General features: G+C 41.4%; 1 pseudogene; it reads right to left on the bottom strand.

The window, feature by feature from the left end:
* Positions 1-17,424: 17,424 nt before the first annotated feature.
* On the bottom strand, positions 17,425-18,509 carry LOC101573499 (annotated as a pseudogene).
* Positions 18,510-18,802: the final 293 nt, after the last annotated feature.

Below are 18,802 nucleotides of genomic sequence, written 5' to 3'. Positions count from 1 at the left end.
GGATACACGGATTAGGCTGAGCTAACCAACAGTCTGAAGTATCAATAGCTTGAAGTAACGAAGGTCTATTCTTCAGTTAATCTTCTTGTGATGTGAGATAGGTGTCCTTAGGACATCCGAGTTGCCTGTTCGTAACCACCTTAGACATGGTCCACTGTCACACCCAAGGAAAAGCACTCCTCCAGGACTTGTCCTGGAAATGATGTGTTGGATGTAGAAGTGACACATGTCATTCTGCTAAAAACTCATGAGTTGAAATTTGTCACCAGCTCCTACCTACACCAAAGCAAGTGAGAGTTTTCTTCGTATCAAGTTCTTGAAATGTAGAGACCTCCAACTCTCTCCCCATCTCTTTTCAAATTTCTCTCTTTACCATCGTATATATTTTTTTTTCCTCAAAAGGCTTTTCATTAAGCTCACTGACATTTTTTTTTTACCTGAACCTCAAAACAATGCCTAGAGTGTGGTGGCACAATTCTGATGTGAAAGCAATTTTAGGAGAGGGATCTGCTAGCCTGTGTTTCCTATGATGTAAATGCTATTAAGGATGAGTTCTGTCATAATAAAATATGCTATGAAGATATATTTTATTTCCTTCATTATTCAGAGAAAGCATTCTTATTTAATTGTCCATATTTGTATAAAGTCAATGTGTAGTGATCCTTTTGGAAGGATGATTTTTTTCTTGTATCTGAGACCTTCCTTTATCAGCAAACATTGAAGTGATACACCCACTTAACAGGAAACAAAAATGGTATTGGAAAATGAAAGCATCCTATCTCAATTCATGTTGCATAAGTAGATTTATAATTTTTACTTGACAATGCATTCATTTTCCTGGACTCAACATTCTTTTTGCCTTATCAACTTGACTATGCGTTTTCTATCAGCTTCTCTACATGTAGGTTTTGCTTTCTACTTTGATTTTTCCAGAGTTCAAAGCCTTTCTACAATTGATTGAAATGTATCAGATGTAATAGGAAATCACGTTGAAAAGGAGAATGGGGCTTATTTTTACGTTTCCCACAAAAACTCCTAATTTCCTCTCTTCATTTCCTGCAAATCCCATCATTTTATGAGTTAAAAAAATATTATGAGCTACAAAGATAGAATTCATCAAGTCATCTACCCTATTAGGAACCCTGGGACAATGAACCCATGTAATTTACTAAGGTTACTCGGGTAGTTTAAAAGCTTCTTATATGCTTCCGCAAGGGGCTGTATTCTCATCCTGTGCCTTTCAAAGCTAGCCTGCTTTTAGCCAGATTTAGGACAGATAACTCCCACAGTAGTTAAACTCTTGATGTCAACATGATAAGTCCTGTAAAATTATATGGATACAAATAATGCCATTTTATCCGAGCGATTGACAGGAACTAGTGGTGCATAAATTGAGAAAGCCCTTCTGGTAAGGCTCGCGGAGAGAGAAGGGACAGCGACTGGTCAGCCGTTCAGCCGGGGACCCTCGTTTGTGAGCTGGGGAGATGGCAGGCTGCTCGCTGAGGTCTGTGAAGTCATTCCGCGCAGCTCCCCGCAGGAGCCGAGGGACAGGGCTTTGCTCGAAGGCCCTGCACAGCTGTGATGTCACAGGCACAAAGATGATAATCAAATGTGCTCGTGTGATGGCGACAACTACCTTGGCGCTTTTGTCTTCTTTCCCTCCTCGTATAATTTTGTATCCTTGTGCGAATCGCCTCATTAGGGAAAGAGACTGAAAATTGGGGTCAGGGTATTTAAACCTGACCTGTGCAGAGGCCAGACAAGGCCGGGGCCCACCGAGCTTTCACTTCAGAGCCCCAGACCACCCCTGAGGTGACACCAATTCAAGCCTCATTTTATAAAGGCCTTATTAATTATTGTCCTTATAAGAAGGAGAAGAAGCCTTATAAAGAAATGTGTCATTCTCAGAGTAGGAGTGGGCAGACAAAAAAAGGAAAAGAGAAGGAGAGGGAGAGGGAGAGAGAAAGAAACAGAAGATCAAAAGGGAGCTTTTTTTTCCCTTTTGCTTTTCATGCCTCCAAACCTCAAAGGAGGGCGAGGAACAATCAGGCTCCAGGGTCTCCTATGCTTTCTGGCAATTAGACTCAGCTGATGGGCTGAAAGGGATTGAATGGCAGGGTTCAAGGCCCTGCTCCGGAGCTGCAGACAACAGGCTTTTCCAAAGCAGCCGAACAGCCGACACCATCACAATCATCTCAGATGGAGACTTACTGGGAGGATTCATTAATTCACTGGCCTAAACAATTACGGGAACATATAATGTCTCTATAAACACTTTGATAACGCCTGTCATCTTAGACCTTCATTTTCCCTATTTTATTAGAGATTTTTAATACCAGGTTGGAAAGGCATCTTGTATTTCTCCAATTACTAAATTAGGAACACTTTTTTTTTCCACTGAAAATCTGCCTCTACCTTCCAATAACTGAATGCTTCATTTCCAACATTAGACCGCAAAATCCATGAGAAAAAATTCATATGCATGTCTGTGTCTCCCTCTCCTCCACCCCCCGTAAATCTCTACACCCCAAGTCGTCATCTACCTTCAGCACAGCAATATGCTGCCTGGCTTATTAATTTTTTGGAGTCCTTTTGTAGCTCTCTGTTCCCTTTTTTTTTGTACTGAATAATTTGAGAAAGTAAAATTTGATATAAGCTAAGCTATGATTAATTAATTAGGAGGAAAACAGGAAAGGATATAATGTGGTGGGCCAAAGCAGAGGTGGCTCTGGGTTACTTGGTGCTTTGGACATCCCTATATTTATTAAAGAAATACAAAAGTCAGATGAGCTTATGAATTACTTGGCCTTCAGCAAGCCAGACATTTAGAAGCCGAGAGAGTCAGGGCTGGGGTCACTCAGCTGCAGCAGCAGGAAGGAGTGATGTTGAATTTCAAGTGCTTTGCTTCCCAAGTGTCATCCGATCGAAATGACTCCGGTGGGCTTGGTCACTACCCCAATGAGTGGTTATTTGCAAGTGAGTATGATTAACCAGGCTTTCAGAGGATGAGACCTGTTTTAAAAACCACGCAGAGAGCTTCTGCGACCCAAGATCAGCTATGCAGCTCCATTTCTATTTTTCTCCATGGGATTTTCACCTATAATACCTACAAGGCTTTGATTTTTAGGTGGAGCTGATCTGTGCGCAGTACCGCGAGCAAAAATAGCCTCTTGTCTTTGCTCAGTGGCATGGAGAAGATGTTTATACATGTGTGATCGCACCGCGCTGCTCAGCAGGGCAAGGGTTAACTGCTTACATACTGTCGACCCCTTTCAAGGCAAGACTGCTGAGAACCGAGGTTTCTAGGCAATCACATCAAACACTCGAGGGCTTTGGTGATTGCTGATGACAAATAATAAAAAGAAATATGGCTGCTCTCAGAGCATCTTTCATCGGCTTACTGTGGGGCACTTGTTGCACAAAAGGCTGTCACTTTGTGTGACATATTTGGAAACTGAGGTAGCTGGCTCTTTCACTTGTCCCAGAGTTGCTCAGCCTGACCAGAGACCAAACCCTGAGCTCTTGAATTATCCACCCCACTGGGAGAGATCACCCATCTTGATGCCCAGGAAACAACCAGAGGCCTGGGGTATCCTCCTTCTCAATTCATGGAAAGCAGTTGGGAACCAAGAGGGAAAGACAGTTAGTTACAGTTGTTCAATGGATACAGATTTAGGTTTTAAGGAGCACGTCTTCCCTGGACACACAGTATCCTCAAGGCTGAGCAAACACTCATTGTGCACACGCAGGGTAGTAACAGAGGATGTCTTGCAGTGTGCGCTTGGAAAGATCTTCAGGAATATTTGGAGAAGACAGGAGGTTGGGAGGACTTCCATGGAAATATAATCCTGCAAGTTTGGGGTGCATTCATGAGTTCACCTTTCTGCACATATGACACTGTCAGATAAATATAGTAAATACTGGTGTGGATGATTTTGATGGATGAAAATGTGTTTTATGCAAATTGTGCACAGGTTGCTTCTTTTCTCTTGCCAGTGGCAGAGGTTGGGAAGAGGGCAGTGTGTGCTCTGGTAATTATGGGAGTTTCGTGTTCCGTCTTCACCTCAGTGCAAGTTGCTAGGAGGAGGTGTTCACCCTTATTCCCCTTGGCCTTTGGCGGAAGGAGGGTGAGTCTGTGCGGCTGGTGAGCTGTCTGATTTAATCCGCTCCTTTCTTTACAGATGAGAAAATAACATTCAGGCCGACCCAGCCTTTTCATCCCTGCGTGCAGAGCTAGCAACGCCGCACCAGGCCTTAGTTGGCTTTTTTTTCCTTTCCAAAGACTGGGTTTTCTCCACTTCGCACATTTATTAGTCTTTTGATGTCTTCACTCATTGATTGAAAAGAAACATTTTTATAATCCAAATGTTAATTTCTGTATGACTGGATCAATGAAATATAGGCTATGGAATATTATTCAGCCTTTAAAAGGAAGAAAATTCTGAAGCATGCCACAACAGGGACAGACCTTGGGAACACTGCCTGGTGTGAAGTAAGGCAGCCTCGAAGGGCCCATTACTACGCAATTAGAGTTGGGTGAGGTTCTGGAGTATCCAACCCAAAGACAGTGCATACCAGGGTCTTCCGGAATCAAAACTGGGATGCAGTGTTGAAGCTGTCTGCTGATGGATGGAAGTGCAGGCTGCCCGACAGTGAGAACCCACCTAACATCACTGAGCTACGGACGTACAGTGGTTACTATGGTGACTTTTATGCTCTGCATACTGAGCCCCTACGGAAAAGCTGTTGCTACCTATGCGCTGCACTAGTGCCAGAGAGCAGAACATGGGTCTGCTTGCAACATCCACTTCTATAATTAAGAAGAAACAGAACAAAAATCCAAGTAAGCTGGAAAGCATTTTCTCTCTGTCTCTGTCTCTGTCTCTGTCTCTGTCTCTGTCTCTCTCTGTCTCTCTCTGTCTCTCTCTGTCTCTCTCTGTCTCTCTCTCTCTCTTTCTCTCTCCCCTCACCCACACTGAATCCAGATGTATTCCACAAAAATGTAGAATCTGACTTGAACAAAATTCCACTCCACGCCTCCATTGCACATCTGAGCACATACTCTGTTACATTCTGTTTTAACAATGTTTAAACACATGGATTTAGGCTTTTAGAAGCTGCAGGCTCGAACAAAACTGAGAGATGTCACTGTTTTTAAATCAATTCGAATTGTATCTCTGCATAGTCACTGTCTTGATATTTTTCATTGCTGCTTTGCTTTATCAGGCTCGAAGCTGTTCTCATGCCCACTTTAAAAAAAATTAAGCCCAATTATTGTTCAGATGTGTAAGTATCTTTTCTCAGAGAAGCGTGTGGATTGTATCTTATTTCTGAAAACAACACTCATATTTCCTCACATTTATCTCTGTTAATTTCTTCCAAGGTCTAATTTGACCTACATAAGATTCTTCCTTTTGTTTAGTGCCAATTAAATTTGGGGATAGCCTTCAGGCACAGCCTTCCTCCCAAGCCCTCTCCTGGTGTGCGCACAGAGCGCTAATGCCTGGCTGCAGCCTCACCGTGGGACACGCAGGTTTCTCCCTTGAATCTGAAATATTAATGTTCAGGGTAAGGCAGTGCATCTCCCTAAGAGGCGCCAGCCCTGCCATCTGAAGTAGCTTTTTCACTCCTGTCTCTTAAGAGCGTGTGCGGCTGTTGATGTTTTTGCTCACAGGCACACATTTTGAAATCTGTCAGGTAGATTAAAGAATTTAATGTTTTAAAATATTAAGCTGAGAATTTAAGGCTACTCATCTTTGAGCAGAAGTGTACAATTTTTACTCACTTCCAATCAGTTTGATTATCTATCTATCTATCTATCTATCTATCTATCTATCTATCTATCTATCTGTCTATCTAATCTATTTCCCAATGGAAAACTGACATAAACTCCAATTTTGAAGGGAACCAAAGCGATGTACTGGACTGAGAGAAAAGAGACAGGGAGGTAAGGATTCTGGAAACCATTGCCTCCCTCTTAATGACCTCCTGGTAAGGTTCTCCTGGAGTTATTTATAAGCAGCACCATCACCAGACCTAGAGAGAAACGTGGATCCACTGAATTTGTAGCCAATCATCCTGTCTTCTTTGAGAGACTCGTGATAATGATTGGAGGAGCGGCATTGCTTACACCTAAACCAACCATTTCTCTCAATGGCATGTGTGAGATCCCCTTTTTCTTCATTCAGTGCTTTCCTCCAAAAGTTTTCTGTACTTTTCCTCAGCAGAGTAAAGCCACTCCACTGATTTGGTTGAGTTCACATCCTTAGATTCCCTCCACTGCTTTACCTGACTCTTTATAGTTCCTCCCTGAGAAACACTCTGAGCCTTTCGCCTCTGGCTCCCTTAACCTCTGAGCTCTGGACCTGATGCAGCATACTCTGTTTCACTAACTACTTACCACCTACAATCTGAGCCTTGGGCTCAGATTAACACTTTTACTACAGCATTTTATTTGGCCTTGCCTTGTTCCCAAGGAAACACTATTTAAACACCATGTAGAATGCTTGTCTTAATTCAATCAGCTTTACTCTGATCCACACCAGAGGCCATCAAAGAAAAGTCAGTCATATCCTTGCATTTAAAACTTCTGCAGATAGGTATGGGTCAGGTTTAGATTTTCTTGTTTGGAAAAGAAAATCACCCAAAGATAATTGCATGAATTCAGGACAGGCTGGCAGGCACCTCCCACTCATTTTCATTTGAGTTACTTTTGAAAGTTCTTATGTTTACATTATCCCTTCACTTACATGATAGGAAGAAATTGAGTCTTCAGGTATTAATTTGATTAGATCTCATTCTGAATCCCACGTCCTTCCAGCTCTGGTGCATTGCCTGAATCAGGTATTAAAGAGACATTGATTGAAACCCTTGATTACTGCAAATCAAAGATCTCCTCTCCTTGGTGTTGCGCTCAGTCTGCACTGATGTTTTCTTGTTAATAGGATCAATGTACACAGCACCTGACAGCTACAAACTATACGCACCTCTGAGAAGCAAATGGCCAGCCTAAGGCTTCAACAAAAGCTAGCTGACATTCATGGCAAAGCTTTTTTATTTTCCCAAAATAATGGCGTGGAGGTCACCAGAATAGAAATCATATTTGCACAATCTTCATGTGCAAGATTATCTTCTTATATCCTTCATGCATTTGCTTCCCAATTTTTTAGTCTCTTGTCCTGATAGGTCGCTTAAGCATCTTTAGCGATCAAGATTAGAGTGTGCAAAATGAATATGAAAATTCATAACGGAGGCTCAGATCCTGAAAAATTTATTTGTGAACCAAAGTGACGAAAGTAGTTCATGAAGACTCTCAGTTTCCTGCAGATAGTACATGATTTTGAGAAAGACATGAGAGTTTGTGTCGCACGAGTTGTATGCGAGATGCTTTGTGAGGGAGGAAATGCTTTTGTGGATAGGATTAAGCATTTTCTGAGGTAGTGGTAGGTATTGGCAGGGAGAGAGTTAAGCAAATGTGCCAGAGCCATCCAGAATTTTTAGCTAAGAGGGTGTTCACTTGCTGGGTACTCCAATTAAAAATTAAACCCGTAACTGGGCAAGCCTGCCCACCCCATCCTTAGGATAAACAAGACTTGATTCACCACAATTGCACTGTACTGACTCTGTGGTAGAGTAATACAGTGTATAAGCCTCCTCTGGGGAGGCTCAAAAGAGGCAGCTTAATTATCATCTAGCCAGAAGGATGGGGTATAGTTAATACCTTTCTGGGTGGGCTGAAATTAATGACCGTTTCCCCCCACTATTGCCTATCTCCAAGTCCCTTTATAAATGACTATACAACTCAGTAGTTGGTATTCAGATCATAGGAGAGGGCATTTATCCAAAGCATTTGTCTACAGGGTTTGATCTCTCTTTAATTTTATTCAGATTTACAACTGTGTTCTTAAGTGAGACAACTGGATCCTGTGTGACGCAGACCAGAGCCTTCCACACTCGAATCTGAACATCGAAAGTTAACATTAATTTTCAAGATTGGACTTAATGCTTTCTCCCTAAGTGTTTTTGCAGTCTGCTTTCTCACAGCTACACTGAACCCTCTGTGCCACAGGGATGTGCATGCAGCCTGCCTGCCCACTGCAAGAGGAGAGAGCGGGCTGTAGGAACAGAAAAGACTGGACTTGGGAATGTGTTGCAGGTTTAGAACCACAGATGGTCCCATGCCCGGGGAAACACAGCTTTCTCTCTGGGCAAGGAGAGAAGTGTGCCATAGCTTGAATTTGAAGTCGCATTTTGTCCTTTAAGTGTGTACATGGATATCTGTGTCTGTCTATGTGTATATGTTTAAATATACACATGCACATTCAAGCATGTGTGTGTGTGTGTGTGTGTGTGTGTGTGTGTGTATGTGAGTAGTTTTTAGTAGTACTTGCTCCTTAAATCATGCTGCTAGTCATGAACGCAATGAATAAATACTTGGTAGTGTCACAAGTGTCTTGTGATGTAAGAAGGTCATGAGGTGACCCACAGAACAATCCTGAAATAAGGATGCCATTAGCCCACTTCACACTTGAGGATAGTGACCCGCCAGGCCTAGGTGATAAATTCAAAGCTAATGAAGGTTGCTGTGAATACTCAAGCTCACTTTTTAAAACTTCTAAGTTCAATGGCATTTCCCTACCTTTTCTGAAGGTCAAGGACTGCTAAGAAGAGCTGGCCTGCTCACTCTCCTCATTTTCTTTCTCTTGAGTCAGATTGCAGAGCAGGGTTAGGGGCTCAGGGTTCAGATTCTACTCCCCAGCTCTGTGTGGTACTGGGGTGAAGTCTTTATGTGCTTCAAATCTTGTTTGCTGCCTGTAAAAATGGAAATGATGAGAACACCTTCTCAATGAGAAATTCCTAAGGACAAAGCCCTAGAAGCAGGCTTAGAAAGCAGTATGATCTAAAAAATTATTTCTCCTCCTCCAGGGATGACATGGATTCCTTATATGATGAAGTGTTTTGCTTACCATATTTCCTATAATCATTAGCTCTTTAGAAAAAAAAATGCTTATGGAGCATCTACTATAGTCAAGACCTAAAGGGGAAAATCGCAGCATTGTGATTCCTGAGCCATATCTGCTATGTCTATGCCCATATTTTCATAGGGGAAGGCCCAAGTAAAAAGTCACCTTTGAACATTATAAAACAGTAGCATCTCTGTGCTGTCCCCTCTTGAAGCTCATGTAGATCATCAAGAATATGTCTTTTAGGAGAAATCAGAAGCCAAAATGTCATGGACAGATCGAAACTTGAGTGTTAATGGCAGGCTCAGTAGCATACACTTGTGATCTAAGAGTTTAGGAGGCTGAGGGAGGAGGATTACCATGAATTCAAGGCCAGCCTGGGCTACACAATGAGTTCAAAGATAGCCTGGACTGCATAGTGGGATGCTGCCTCAAAATAAATAAATAAGTAAAGCCAAGGGTTGGAGTGGGGTGCAGTTAGGCCCAGCAGAAATGGCACAAGAAGTATAGGAATAGACGATGAGGCCAGGTTATGACCAGGGCTTGCCGATCCTTTCCCTGCATTGCTGGCTTCTGTAGCTCTCGCAGAATTGGTGCCTTTTCTTATACAAGAGGAGCACAAGGCGACCACATGAGTTTCTGGCACTCCTTCTTCAAATACTACCAAAAATCAATTTCTCAGGGCCAGGGAGATAGCTCAGCAGTTTAAGTGCCTGCTTAGCAATCACAAGGATCCAGGTTCCATCCCTGGTACCTCACAACTTGCCAGCCCAGCACTGAGCTGTTCACCAAAACTGGGAGCGGTGGCACAAGCCCAAAATCCCAGCACTGAGGAGGCTGAGGCAGGCGGATCACTATGAGTTCAGGCTATGTAGCAAGACTCTGTACCAAATAAATAAATAAATGATTAAAATAATTTCTCCTTGTGACTATTTTGTTTTGAGAAATGTACAAATCTAGAAAGAATCTATTCATCCTGGAAAAGCTTCTATGCCCCTTCCTGTGAAAAATACTTAAACCTTAGGGTTTTTTAAAAATTCACTTAACAAACAATTTGTATGCACATACTGTGTGCTGAGTATTTGGATAGAGGCCTGGGATTTTGTGACCAGCAAAAGCATGAGGCTTTACTGTTCTAACAGGGGCTTTCCTCTGGTGAGGAGACCGAGATTCACCAAATAAAGAGTGATGAGCATTTAAAGACAGCTACAAAAGGGCCAGCCAAATAGCTCAGTGGATTAAAGCACCTACAAGTAGGTGCAGGGGCTGAGGGTTCGATCCCTGGGCCTGCTGTGCTGGCCCCCCCCCCCAGGTATGCTGAGATGGCAATTGAGACTGGGTAAGGTGGCGTGATCCTGTAATCCCAGCTCTTGGGAGACTGTAAACAGGAGGATCACTATAAGTCCAATCTAGTAGTGAGACCCTGGACACCCTGTAGACCCTTCCCTGAAATATGAAAAAAAAGAAAAAAAGAAAAAAAAAGCTACAGACAAAATCAAAATAGGAACGAGGAGAGTTCTAAGACGTTTCTGAAGTACACTTGGTTTGAACTGTTAAACACCTAAGGGGCAGAGAAAGCTAAATGAGATTGGACCGGCATAGGGGAAGCCCAACTGAGGCAAATGCAAGGTCTGAAAGAGCCACTTTGACCGGAACACAGAGAATGTAGAAGAAGAACGGTGGGACGGAGCTGGAAAGAGAGGTAGCAGCCCCATGGGCTGGGCTGCTTTGGGATGCTAGGAAGTGTTACAGTTGTGCTAAGGGAGGAGACGGAAATCAGACTTGTCCTTCGAAAATAGTATGTCGGCTGCCATGGATTTGATGGCCTGTGCGAATTAAGTATATAACAGGGAAGAAAGCACAGAAGACTGAAAACGAGAAGAGAGATGCAGGAAAATAAATGGATTTGACAGCTCTTCTGCAGATACAGTGGAAAAGGTTGGACAATGGATTGAACAACTTAAGTGGAGAAAGAGAGTTAGAACTTCCAGGTTTGCCTGGGTGGAGCATAGCAGTGTCGGCAGTGAACGTTCTGGCAGTCATGAAAATAGATTAAATTTTTATACCACTTTAGAATATCATTGGCTCTTTCAAATGCACATGAAGAGGAGAGGGCTCAATATCTGGATTTAACGACCTGAGGAGACCTCCACATACAGATATAAACGTATAGACAACAGGCATTTAGAGTCCAAATCTTCAAGTCCAGGCCCTTAGATGAATTTGTTTAGGAACATAGAATGCAGATGAGAAGAATAGGTTAGGTCTGTACATACTAGAGCCCAGGTAGAGATTGACAAGCCTGTGAAAGAGACAGAGGAATGACCTCAGCAGGGCAGAAGAAAACTTGGGAGATAGTTGTGTTGTGAAAATCAGAGAAATGATTCAGGGCAGAGAGACTCAACACTGGGACTAAAAATTCACCCACTGTAGTGAGAAATTTTGATTGTGGTAAATCTCTGTTCTGACAAGTTTACTTGGAACTCTTCATGCCTCCCTTCAAAGTGTGAGCAAATGGGCCAGGGGAAGGTTGGAAAATCAAATTCTTACACCCGTTTTTTAGAGAGTATGGGTACGGTGTAAAAGGATACATTAGAGACTGCAGGTTCCTATTCAGTGTCATGATTGCTCTAAGCATCGGCATGCTCCTCATAAACAAATTTGATATTTGCAGTGTGATAGCCTTCTGGGCTTCAGCTTTGAACTCTGAGCTTGTCCTTTTTTTACTTGGCCTGAAGCCCCCTTTCTCAATATGTCTGACACTACGTTGAGTGGCATCTTTCTTTTCCCTGATCACTGAGGCAGGAAGCTGGGTATCTTCTAAAGTCCTTCTCATTCTCATCTGTCACTTCTGGGTTTCCTTGAAGAGACAGAGTTCCATGCATGCCACTATTGCATATGCCACAGAGTTGTCCACTCTGATCAGATGCTTAGGTCTTCTTTATCCACATAGAAAGTCAAGATTCACATTCTTGGACTCCCAATTTCTTACAGTCATCTCTACTCTGTTCTACCAGAGCTCGAGAAAATAATCTCAAGAGTTTCTTGAACTACTGTCTCTGTCGTATCTAACCAGTCAGAAAATTCTGTTGGGCCTTTGTGAGACGGAAGTCAAGATATTCGCCACTTCCCGCTGTCATCTCTGGTATGCTGATTCCTCCATGAAGACCTCATGCTCAGACTATTACAGTAACCCTGCTAGATCTTCTGGTCAGTACACTACAGGGCAGTGAAAATAATCTATAGCAACCACTCCATTCTCCTTGCTAGTCTCCTTCCTTACCTGTTTTATTTCTTTAAAAGCCCAAGAATTGATAACTTTTTGAATCTCTCATTTAAATATCTGCATTTACATAATACTTATTTGTTTACTACTTCCTTCTCTGAGTTAGAGCACAAGCTATAAGCTACCCATACTCTCTAAAATACCTGGTTTCCAGTACTTTACGCAATGTCATACAGAGATTTGGGTCTCATTGAAAATTCTTTTTTCTCTTTTTTGTTTTTTAGGGAAGGGTCTACAGGGTGTCCAGGGTCTCACTACTAGATCGGACTTGTACTGATCCTCCTGTTTACAGCCTCCCAAGAGCTGGGATTCTAGGTGCATGCCACCATGCCCAGTCTCAATTGCCCTGGGAATGGGGTCAGCACAGCAGGCCGGGGCATCCAACCCCTGGCCCGTGCTCCTGCTTGCAGGCACTTTAATCTACTGAGTTTTTGGCAGGCCTGGAAAACTCTTGAATAAATGAATCTGGGAATTAATAGTAGCATGTGAAATGAGTGAGGTCTGCTAAGAACTTCTACTGTCTTCAAGTGAAAGTAATATATTTTTGATAGCAAGTAAGAGGAGGAAATGTAGATATAGAAAATTTTGTGGATAAAAAATGTATTTGTTCACTTCTTAGTTCGATAATGTCAGACATGGGTGATACAAGGTATGAATTCTCAATTTCAGTTTTATTGTTGAAAAACTGTGTAGATGATATAAAATAAATAAGATCCAGCTGTAATTCTCTAGTATGGTTGGAAGACTGTGCTAAGTTTCTACGGTTTCACAGGTAGCCCTTGTTTTATTAATGAATTCAATTTCTCTCCATGCATTTTCTGAACTAAACATTATTGCCTGACCTTACAAAGCAAATCTATCCTTTTCAAAAACTATAAACATTATTATTTAATAAATTTGGCTAGAAACAAAATCATTAGATGCTCTGCAGAAAGCAAAATTGGCCACGTGCTGAAAATTTTCCTCTGAATAAAAAGAAAAGAAGTTGATTAGGATAGAGTTACACAGTAGCAGTATGTCTTTGGCATATATACATATTATTATTATATTTAGTTATATATTATATATAGTTATATATACATTAGTGTATATATTAGTATATATAGTAGTTTTGAAATAATGTATTAGTTTTGTATTTGCAAAAGCCCTATGTAACACTTGGGATTTGTGTAACTCTAACCCTAACCCTAAATCAGAAATAAGGGGAGTTTAATGAATGGTTAGATTACTTTATAGATGAGCAAAGTTGGTCAGAAGGATGGAGAATGGAGTGAGGATGGGGACACAAGGGACTCCAAAAAATCAGTCTGAAGCAGAGAAGTAGCAAAAGCAGCTGTTGTGCTTTCACTGAATTTCACGAGTCTGGAATGCACTTCTGAGCAACTTGTGGTACATTTACTCCATGCCATTGCAATAAATAATTCATCTGCAGTTCTGCATGGGCAGAAAAGAAATGACACCATTTTGACTTCCTTGTGCTACTCTCCTTTATTCCAGGATAACGAGTAATCCTCACCTCTGCAAACATCTTCCAATTGCACTGAGGCTGTAAGAAAGTGTCTCTACCTGTCTGGGAACCAGCTTACACACCCTTCTTGAATTCAGAGACTGTCACTTCCGGGCTTCCTTTGTGACACACAGTTCCCATAACAGCCTGACAAGCCAGACCTCCAGGGGACCTCCTGAAGGGCTCAGGAATCTTCTTTGCCTGTGAGGTGGGGGGAGAATGCCAGCAACCCTGCCCAGGCTCCTGCCAGTGTTAATGCATACTTGTATTTGGAAGTGGGCCAATCCCTAAACACTACGGACAAATCCTATGTCTCAGGTTGCTGTAAATAATGTAGCATCTAAAACAGCAAGGCAATATTTTTACCTCTATCACCTAATCACTAAAAGAAGGAGCTACTGCAAAGCATTTTTACAATCTGAAAAATACTTACTTGTATCAGGGCAATTTAATGAGTGATGCTGATTGCTAATTACAAAAGTATAGCATATATATGCATGAAAACATTCGCTTGTACATTTGAATACATGTATGTGTATTTCCTATGAAATAATATCATTCGAAATTTTCTAAAGTGTATTGTTTTAGGAAAAATTAACATCGCAATTTGGTCCTATGAAGTCCCCTGAAGCAAACATTTATAATGAAGTTTGCTATGCAGAAGATAAGGGGAAGCTACGGAGCTGCAGAGTGGCACATGCAAATGTCCTATTTTTAATAAATCTTGTTTGTAGTTGCATCTTAATTTTAAATAAATTTGTCTTACTACTAGTCATGGTGATTAGTGAATATATTATCTTGACTTCATTATAAAAATTTAGCTAGACCAAACGTGGTTGGCTGGGGCATAGTAATATCTCTGTAATGCAAAGTTGCAACAATGGGTCACTTTCTCTTCACATTATTTTATATTTCTAGACCTGCTGTAATAGCCCAAATGATTCCATTATCCAGGTATTTTTCATAATAATATTAAATTACCTTGACTTCTTCCATAAATTGTACATAGCGATTTGTGCTATATCCATCTGCTTTGCTTCTGCCAGTTGAAATGAGAATTTGCCGTGGGATTTTTAACCCCAGCTTTCCCAACTGCACCCACCTCATGTTTGGAAAAATAAACAAGATAATGGAGGAAAAATGATATTGTTAACTGAGAAACACAGAATGGCACTAAAAGAATTCTGTTAAAGAAGATCCTGGATGAACCCTTCCCCTTTAATATGTTTCAGTCAGTTTGATTTGCGGCATTATAGCATATCATGAAATTTTTGATAGCACAAAATTTAAGAATTCACAATTTTCACATTTCTATTATTTCCTGTAGTGTGATCACTGTTTTAATTAAAATTAACTTTTATATTATCTATGTTGTATCGCAAAGCTGTATGTTTTGTAAATGGTAAGAACAAGCATGCTTTACTTGAAATTTGCAGTCTCGCTCGACACGGGTTTGGAGGGCAGAGCACTTTACATCTGAGCTTTGCAGCGTGCTGTGTCACGGTCACAGAAAGGTTATGCACTGGGTTAGGACTTCTCCTCCAGTCCGTGCTGTCGGTACATCACATCTGGAGGCAGATGTTCTCCACAGCTCAGCCAAGGTGTCACCCCGGTTCCGCACTGTGTCACTCTCCTCTATGTATCAGATACACTGTGGGACAAATTTTCCAGAATGTTCACTAACCTCTCTCTGTTTCTCAAAGTCATCCTTTAGCTCCTTCACACTTTTTCTTTTTGTTTTCATTTAAAAGATTTGCTCCTCCTGGGTTCTGCAGCTACATGTACCCTCAGGACTCTTTCTGGTTTTAAATTTTGGGATTTCCATTTCTTTGGAACCTCAGTTATTATGTGGTTTATAAAAATATTATTAATATACCACTCAATAAGATTCTACTGTTCCAAAAATAAAATATTTTTTAAATGCTCAACCTAAAATTACGTACGTCTTTATTTTTTGTATTTAAATGACTATTTTATTTAGGTCTGATTCTTATATATGCAATTAGTTCTATTTTTACTTATCTTTATTAACCATTGTTTGCATTCATATTGGTTCTTCTTTATTCATTTAACTTTTCCTATGCCCTTTGGCCAATGAGCAGGAGAGAGAGAGAGAGAGAGAGAGAGAGAGAGAGAGAGAGAGAGAGAGAGAGGAAATAAGAGACACTCCACATTATTTTGCTCAAAGCAACTGAATAAAGCTTGGTGTTGTTAGTAGAGAAGGTGAAGGTAAAGCATTGATCCTGGAAAAAGTAGCAGGCAATACTAGACACAGGTGGAACACCTATTAGATAGATGAAAGTGTGGCAAAGATGCCCAAATTTAGGATAGAATTCAAATACATTCAGGGATATGGAATCATCAGTGCATGCACTATATTTAAAAATTAAGGAATGAAGGAACTCATCCTGAGGAATGGGGAGAATTTGTGGTCCATAAGGTTCTGTGGTCATGTGAGAGACTATGACTTGTTTTGGGTAAGATAATTTGGAGTGACTCTTATTTCTTATCTTTTTTTTTTTTTTTACAGTCCATACCCTCTCCATCAGCAAAGATACACATCTTCTATGGCACCCTAGCCCACACCATCATCTTCTTTCAATGAACTTGTTTCTTACTTGATCCATATCAGGCTCTCCCAACCCAGAGCGAGGTCTCCCAGCCACAAGCTTCCTTTTTCATGTGCCGCAGATCTGCGCTCTCCTACATCTTGCTCCTCACATCATCTGTTTCTGAGGGATTTCCTAAATTGGTCATATACTCTACTATCTCATATCATTTCTTCCCCCAAAACATAGATCAAGTACTGCCTATTATGTTAGGGTAGTTGCAGTTCTCAATGCTCAAAATTCAACATTTCCTTGGAAATTTCATGATTCATTTTTGGTACTTGACTTTCCATTAATTTTTCTATTAATATTTTCAGGTTGGGCTGCGGCATGGCCAGCCCAGTGGTAGGACTTTCCTCTTGTTTTCTCCCTGTGCTCCAACCCGTGATGACAATGACACCATGGTGGCATGCCTGCATATGTTGGTTTAGCAATGTCTGGATTGTACTAAAGTGAAATGGGTGTCTGGCTGTCACACTCACACAAATTTGTGATAAGGAATCTTTTACAAGGGAGCACCTTTGGACTCTGTTTTTATTTTTTTTTAAATTTTTTTCCTTTAGAATTATTTTATTAAATCATAATACAACAGTTTCTTCACTCTACACATGCACTTAAATTTTTTAAAGGAAAATGTTATGTCTTATTACCCCATGATCCTGGCTAATATCTTTTCAAAACTTTGAGAGAAATTTTAAAAAAGGTCTCACATGTCACCTGAAACTTACAAATTTAACATTATCAAAGAAGGAATGTTTCTACACTCTTACAAAGACCACTAGAAAGAAACAACAATTAAAAAGCTAAGAAACTGTCTCAAAGGCATTTTTACAATCCTTCCTCCACAGTAAGGTACTGTTATTAAATAATCCAATCCATTCACACAATGGCTCTCTGCATCTGCTCTGGTGTCTTCTGCCATATCACTGCATATTTATGCCTGACTGAGATAAGAGTTTCTTAACATTATTATTTTGATAACCTGAAGCTGTTCTGTTACCTCTGGGCTCTCATCCTCTCCTATTTATGCAGTGAAGCCCATGGCAAATAGGGAGAAGGTCAGGATCGGCTCCTCCCACCATAACCCCACTTCCTCCACTGCCTCCTGGACCATAATCTCCTCCACTATATGGTCCCCCCTATGTTCCTGCTACCACCAAAATTTCCACTTTTCATTGGACCATAGTTAGAAGGTTGCTGGTTATAATTTGCAAAATCATTATAATTTCCACTTCCATAATTTCCTCCTCCATAATTGTCATAACCGCCTCCATATCCCCCACCCTGGTTTCCATATCCAGGTCCTCCACCACCATAACCTTCTCTTCCTCCTCCATAACCAGGGCTCCCTCCAAAATTGCCACCTCCAGGTCCTCCTCCATACCCATTATAGCCATCGCCAAATCCACGTCCACTTCCATATCCATCAGATCCTCCTCTGAAGTTACTTCCTGGTCCTGGTCCAAAATTCCCACTGCCACCACGTGAATCCCCAAAACCAAAGTTCCCTCCTCTTCCACTCCTTGAACTTTGGACTTCCTGCATTTCTTGTCTAAACACGGCCTTTTTTACTTCTGCATTATGACCATTAATGGTGTGGTATTTTTGCAACACAATTTTATCCACAGGATCGTGGTCATCAAAAGTAACAAAGCCAAAGCCTGTTTTTTTCCTAGACTGCCTATCAGTAATTATCTCAGTGGTATCAATTTTTCCATATCTTCAAAGTAATCTCTAAGGTGATGCTCCTCAATATGTTCTCTAATTCCACCGACAAACAGTTTCTTCACAGTCACATGAGCCCCTGGTTTGCCAGACTCCTGTCTTGCTACGTTTTGGATCAACCACTCTCCCATCAGTTGAATGAGGTCTTGCAGCCATGGCAGCATCAACCTCAGCCATGGATGAGAAAGTTACAAGACCAAATCCTCTTGATCGTTTGCTTGCAGGATCCCTCATAACCACACAGTCTGTCAGTGTTCCCCATTGCTCTTAGTAGTTCCTCAGACTTTCTTCTGTGGTTTCCGAACTTAAGCCATCACCAATAAAGAGCTTACGAAACTGTTCCTTTTCTCTCTTTTTCCTCTCCAAAGGAACAGTCTCTAAAGTTTTCTCCATCGCGGACTCAGTCGCTTCAGCCGGATTTCCCGCAGCCAAGCGAGATGAGAGATCTGCTCCGACGAACGCTAACTGGACTCATCCTGGCGCTGTAGTGAGAACTGCCGCTGCTCGAGAAGCACCGCTGACTGCGCGTCCACACGCCACCCGCACTACTGCTCTCGACTCTGTTTTTAAAACCTTCTGAACCGTGACTTGGAGCCAGCAGAGTAGGCTGTGGCTGTGGACGTCAGCACAACTGTCAACACTACTGTTCCAGAAATGACAATTTATGTCCATTCCAAGTTATAAATGCTAGGGTTTTTTTTTCAATATAAAG

This window comes from Octodon degus, unplaced genomic scaffold (genome assembly GCF_000260255.1).
Source record: "Octodon degus isolate 3935 unplaced genomic scaffold, OctDeg1.0 scaffold00002, whole genome shotgun sequence".
NCBI classification, from domain to species: Eukaryota; Metazoa; Chordata; class Mammalia; order Rodentia; family Octodontidae; genus Octodon; species Octodon degus.
This window is presented reverse-complemented; position numbering and strand designations above follow the sequence as displayed.